The sequence below is a fragment of the Orycteropus afer genome, unplaced genomic scaffold (genome assembly GCF_000298275.1).
Source record: "Orycteropus afer afer isolate SDZICR_OR568_19922 unplaced genomic scaffold, OryAfe1.0 scaffold00239, whole genome shotgun sequence".
Taxonomy (NCBI): Eukaryota; Metazoa; Chordata; class Mammalia; order Tubulidentata; family Orycteropodidae; genus Orycteropus; species Orycteropus afer.
This window is the reverse complement of record NW_006921826.1, coordinates 679,431-686,261: the sequence shown is the minus strand read 5'-3', so window position 1 is coordinate 686,261 and position 6,831 is coordinate 679,431. Positions and strand designations below refer to the sequence as shown.

General features: G+C 39.6%; 1 protein-coding gene across 1 annotated transcript in view; it reads right to left on the bottom strand.

The window, feature by feature from the left end:
* The window catches only part of SDCCAG8 (SHH signaling and ciliogenesis regulator SDCCAG8), a 352,265-nt gene that overhangs the window by 338,291 nt on the left and 7,143 nt on the right, over positions 1-6,831 (bottom strand). The window lies entirely within an intron of this gene.

The following is a 6,831-nucleotide window of genomic DNA, read 5'->3' as shown; positions in this document are numbered from 1 at the left end:
GCACATAACAACAACAACAACAACAATGGACACCTGCTTAAGAAAGCAGTTTCTAAAGGAGAAGGAATTATTTTTTGCACTTTCTGAAAAGAATGTAGAGTTCTGGTGTCTAGCTTTTGGGGGAACATGACAGAGGAAGTAGGAGATAAAGTTCATGGGTTAGAGGTTAGACTTGATGATCTCCAAGGCCTGCTGTGTCTTATAGCTGCAGCTGAACTGTTCAACCCTCTAGTACAGTCCTTCTTATATACCATAGGCTATCCTCATTTCATATACAGATTCTTTGTTGTGCAACTGACTGGGTCTAGAATTGAAGCTTAAACTCACTATTGTTGTTGTTATGTGTCATCAAGTTGGACCCGACTCATAGTGACCCCTCCTTGGGTTTCCGAGGCAGTATCACTACGGAAATAGATTGCCTCATCTTCCTTCCGAGGAGTGGCTGATGGGTTTGAACCACCAGCCTTCTGGTTAGCAGTCAAGTGCCTTAGGCACTATGCTACCAGAGCTCCCTTAAACTCGCTAGGACACACATAATACTTCATGTCTAAAATAAAATATTTTTAGGTATAATACTATGGGGCAATGGAACAAGTTTTACCCTAAGTAACATGGCCTTTGTCCTTGGCTCTGGACAAATAACCATGGGAGTAGTTGGGATGCCTTGGTCTGAGACTTCCATGTGACACCTGAGAATCTGTGATGGCCAGCCCAGAAAAGACTCATTTGGGAGGCAAATATCAACTAGTCTCAGGTGGCATGATTTAGCCTATCATGCACAACTGGCTAATAAAAGCCCTGAACAGAGGCTTAGCTTCCTGGTTGATGGAAACAGCTGCTCTTTGGAGAGCAGTGCATGCCTCAGGACATGGAAGCCTCAAATTGGAAACCCTCTGGGACCACCAGGGCTCCATAAGTATGGTATAATCTCTGTGAATTCTTTGAGTCATTCTAGGGAGTTCTGGTAGCATAGTGCCTAAGGTACTTGACTGCCAACCAGAAGGCTGGTGGTTCAAACTCACCAGCCACTCCTCGGAAGGACGGTTGGGCAATCTACTTCCGAAGTGATACTGCCTCAGAAACTCAAGGAGGGGTCGCTATGAGTCGGGTCTGACTTGGCAGCACACAACAACAATAACAACAGTGATTTATCAAGCCCAAAGGGGGCATTAGGAACCAGTAGGTCAGAAGGTAAGGGTGTTATGAGAATCTTTGAGCTTGGGGCTGGCATCCTCAAGGCACAGTGGGAAAGCAGCTCAGGTCAGAAGGCTAGGGTGTTGTGTGGACTTCCTCAAACTTACAACTGTTCTCTATTTTGCAGTCTGAGAAATGGTGCCCCCCCTTTTAAAGTAATATGTTATTACATTTTCAGGGAAAGTTTACACAGCATATTAAGCTCTTATTTGCCAATTTTTATACAAATTGCTCAGTGACATTACATTTTTCACAATATGTCATTATTCTCTTTAATTGTATTCTGTTTGTTCCATTGACAGTACTCTAGTGTCCTTGCACCCTTCTCATCTTTGCTTTAAACTAATTGTTGACCTTTGGGTCTCATGCAGATTTTTTTTAACGGAACAGTGTATTTATAGATAATACTCTTAATTTTATGTGCCAAAGGATGGTGTCCTTTCAACTTGTGACTGCCGACGTAGCTCTGGGTGGTTAGGGTCAGAAAGAGACAATGCTGTGGGAGGTGGCTGGTGACAAGGAAATGGGAATGTAAGGACTAGATCAATCTCCACATTTTGGGGATTGGATTCATGCTAATCCTTCCTCAGCAATTACTATGTTAGTTCATCTATAAAAATGTCCTCCAAAGAACCCAGCCTCCCAAGCTTCCGATTCTTATGTAGTCCCCTCATTCTTGCCCATTAAGCAACAGAGTGCAGCAAAAATCACACCATGTCAGATCCAGCCCTCACCTTTAAAATAACTGGTGGCTTCTCTTTCTTCTCACTTGGAATGCTTGCTTTTGGGAGCTCTGAGTCACTATGTAAGAAATCTGAGTATTGGAGAAGCCCTAAAACCACCTGGAGAAGGAGAGAGTCTCAGCTCCCACAACAGCCCATCTAACTTTAGTGGTGATGACTTTAGTGCTAGAGACCATCTAACTGCAATCATGTGAAAGGGGTCCCAAGTAAGACCATAAGAACTGGCTAGATGAGGTCAGTCAATCCACAGATCTGTTAAAATATAATAAAATATTTATAGTTGTTTTTAGCTCCTAAGTTTCAGTGTCTGGGGTTTATTGTACAGCAATATATAACAGAAATAATTATTCAATAAAATACCCAAAAACATTTTCAGCAAAAGACCTGCGGCAAAGTCTTACATTAATAACAATGATATTAAACACACTGGTGATGGCATTATTAAAATTTTGCCCCATTTTATGGATTTTTTTTCATTATAACAACTGGAGAACCAGGTGATCAATTGATAATTTTATTAATGACGGTCTAGTTACTTTCTCAAGTTTAAACTCTTATTGTTTCTGTGAATCTCTTCTGACCTAGATACTTCTTCAACAATTTAGGTCTATTTGTTCCAGTACCCTCTAGAAGAAAAACACCTACTCCGTGTACCTATGTGAAAAGTCTAAGAAATGTACAAACACATATACATGTTGGTTACAAATCACATATGTAAATCTATTTATAAACATATTTTACAAGACCATAAAACATAGACCCATTTTCTCCAAGCTCATTAATTTTAAAGTTTGGAATATAAAAAATAACCACACTACTGAAGTTAAAAATATACCCAATGTTTCAAACTGTCTAAGAGTTTCCTCAAGTACAGTAACTCATTTTCTACCATGAGTAATCTAAAGAAAACAGGTCTTTAAGGTCTGGGTTCATATGGCTCAACTACACAAGAAACCCAGTGAATCTATCACTACATTGTTTTCTCCACATCAATCCTATTTACACACAGATCTTCCTCTGTCTTGAATTTGGTGTTATTTACTAACTAATCCTGTCCTCCTCCTGGTCATCATGAGTTTTTAAAAAATAAAAAGTAGCGATAGTTTTCCATTAACATAGTTTTTCTAAATAGACTTGTTAATAGAAAAGGAAAACCGAAGTGTTGACCAGTAAGCTAATTAGTTCACCCAACTTTAGATTTATGAACTTAAACCTACAAATTAAACACTTATCTTCATTAGATCCATTAGAAAGGAAACAGGATTTGACTAACAGTAAAAGTGTGCTCTGTGGAGCTATCAAATGATTTCACTTCTAAGATAAAGGATAATTATTTATTTATACCTAATTTGATGAAAAGCTAACAAGCTATATTAGGAAACAGAAAACCTAAAATAAATTGCATAGCTGGAAATAGAGTTTATCAGATTACCATGATGACAGGGTTTTATGAACTCTTTCAATCTCTTTTCTAATATTCTTGTTTAATTTTTTTAGAATTTATACTATTCAAATACTACATGTTAAACTGCACTATGAAAATAAAATATTGATATACTGAACAACTTTCAGAAAGGGGGAAAAGGAAATAATTAAAAAACTGATACACAAGAGAAAGAGAAGGGAGTTGCAAGAATTGTGTCCTAAAAGTGAAACTAAATGGGTGAGTGGTATTTTAAGTTATTTCAGTACTACATTTTAAAACATGTTAAATGTTTTCAAGTACACACATAACCATATAATTATACACTATAACAGACAAAAAGAGTTAATCATGATGGATAATAACTCTCAGATAATTCAAGACAGATGAAACACCATTGTTCTTCAGCTGGAGCCAGGAGCCATTTAGAACTAGAGGCCTCAGAATTCTAAATACACTACTCCCCAGATGCACTTAAGACAACCAGATTAGACTGGAGGTTCCAATTATCCTTTCCCACTGCTGGTGAGGCACAGCTTTCTCTATCTACAACCAAGAGTCACAGAATATTCATTTATCTTTCCTACTGAGAGAGCAGTAAGGTGTTTCACAATGTATCCTAATTTCTTCTCCCCAAAGCCACCCAGCCCACTCCACCCCACCCCATGCTGAATATAAATACAAATACAGACAGGGCCTGTGAGCCCCATAGAAGCACAGGAACATTATGTAAGTAAACGCTATTACTGCCATCCTGCTATTGAAACATTTACCATCACGAGCAGCGGTTACTGGGCTGATGACTGCCAACTCATTTAAGTTTGTATTTGTTTTCCTACATTCTAATTCCTAACCCAACAATGGGCCTCATTTTATCAAGATAATTTCAAACCAAGTAGAAATATGTCTCAATCTAGGAATGATCACTACTTATATATGGACTGTGAATTATTCATTTCCTATATCTACAGGGAGATGTGAAAGCAAATTGCCCTGGTGACAGGGAGAGGAAACCGCACTCTGAAGTGCCCAGCCATCTCTGGGAAAGCATGCTGCAATAAAGCATACCTTTCGAGGCTGAGATATTAGAGGCACTGCAGTACCCTACACAAGCTTAGACCAGGGCCGATAAGCAGTAAATGAAACCAAGCAAGATAAGAGATGCATGTGTCTGTCCACATTTGATTGGGCCTCAGCCTATTTGAGAAGACTGCTGTCACTGTTCACTAGGGGTCTGACAGGTAGCACAACCAAGATAAAAACAGCATAATCCAAGGTCAGACAAAGCCTTGTTTGTAAAAGCAAGTATAAAAGGCAAAACAGATTAAAAGTACCATGCAGAAACAGAAAAATCTCAAGGAACATACAATCATAAGATTCTAATAACAAAAAACAACAAAAAAAAAGTGCTAAAGTGCTTGGCACCAACAGTAAAAGATAATCTGAATAAGAATGAAAACATCTTTAGACAGCAGTCTCTAGAAGATCATTAATGATGTATAAACCAAAAAAAAAAAAAAAAAAAAAACCTCACTGCTGTTGAGTTGAACTGACTCATAGTGACCCCTCCTTGGGTTTCCGAGGCAGTATCACTACAGAAGTAGATTGACCAATCTTCCTTCCGAGGAGTGGCTGGTGGGTTTGAAATGCCAGCCTTCTGGATAGCAGTTATATGCCTTAGGCACTATGCCATCAGGAAGACTGGCTATATGCATTTGGCATTTCTTTAGCATCAACTGGGAGGATTTATGCACCTGTCACTTTTCATAAAGATGTAATATTAGCCAGGATGGCAAAACAAACAAACAAACAAACAGGTGACATCACCAGCCAATATAATCTGTGTCCTTACTGTAATTACTCTCAAGTATGATTCTTGCATGATAAACACAGAAAATGTTGAACTTCTCAAGGATTTCATTTTACTTGGATCCACAATTCATGGCCATGGAAGCAGCAGTCTAGAAATCCAATGACATAGTGCATTGGGCAAATCTGCTACAAAAGGCCTCTTTAAAGTGTTAAAAAGCAAAGATGTCCCTTTGAGGACTGAGGTACACCTGACCCAAGCCATGGTATTTTCAATAGCCTCATATGCGTATCAAAGCTGGACAGTGAATAACGAAGACTGCAGAAAAATAGACGTCTTTGAATTATGGTGTTAGCAAAGAATATTGAATATACCACAGACGGATAGAAGAATGAACAAATCTGTCTTAGAGGAAGTACAGACAGAATGCTCTTTAAAAGCAAGGCTGGTAAGACTACATCTCACATACTTTGGACATGTTATCAGAAGAGACCAGTCCCTGAAAGAGGACATCATACTTGGTAAAGTAGCAAACTCAGAAAAACCAAACTCACTGCCATCAAGTCGAGTCCAACTCATAGTAACCCCTATTGGGTTACCGAGGTGGTAAATATTTACAGAAGTAGATTGCTCCTTCCTTCTGCAGAGCAGCTGGTGGTTTTGAACCACCAACCTTCTAGTTAGCAGTCAAATGCCTTAGGCACTGCACGACCAGAACTCCTTTGGTAAAGTAGAGGGTCAGCAAAAAAAAAAAAAAAAAAAAAGTCTCTCAACAAGATGGATTGACAGAGTGACTGCAACGATGGGCTTAAACATAGTAATGACTGTAACAATGGCGCAGGACCTGGCAGTGTTTTGTTCTGTTGTACACAGGGTTGGAACTGACTCAACAGCATCTAACAACAACATGATCCTTACAGACCAAGGGCTATGAGAAGAGCCTTGCTACTTCTACATCATACTTTCTCAACCTCAACATTATTGAGATTTTGGATCAGATAACCCTTAGTGGTAGGGGCTATACTATGAGTATTTAGTAGCATCCTGACCTCTACCTACTTGATACTGTAGAACTCCCACACCTCCCAGTTGTGATGACCAAAAATGTCTCTAGATATTACTAAAAACCCTGAGTTATCGCCGGTTGAGAATGACTGGTCTAGATCAACACAATGATTACCATTCAGTCTAGAGGAAAGATTTCCCATCAAATCCATGACGTTGTTGTTGTTATGTGCCGTTGAGTCGGACCTGACTCATAGAGACACCTCCTTGGGTTTCCGAGGCAGTATCACTATGGAAGTAGATTGCCCAACTTTCCTTCCAAGGAGTGGATGGTCGCTTTGAACCGCCAGTCTGCTGGTTAGCAGTCAAATGCCTTAGGCACTACGCTACCATGACATTACTACATTGTAAATGCAGCCGACTCTTGACGAAAGCTAGGCAGGACAGACAGCTATTCTGCCACAGCAGTGGAGTTGAGTAGGGCATAAACTGCCACCTTCACTGCCATAAAAGGGTGTTACAATGTAGCCATTGTAATCAAAAGCTCAGGATTAATATATAGATTGTTGTGTTGTTTGCCGTCGAGTCGGCCCCGACTCATAGCGACCCCTCCTTGGGTTTCCGAGGCAGTATCACTACAGAAGTAGGATTGCCCA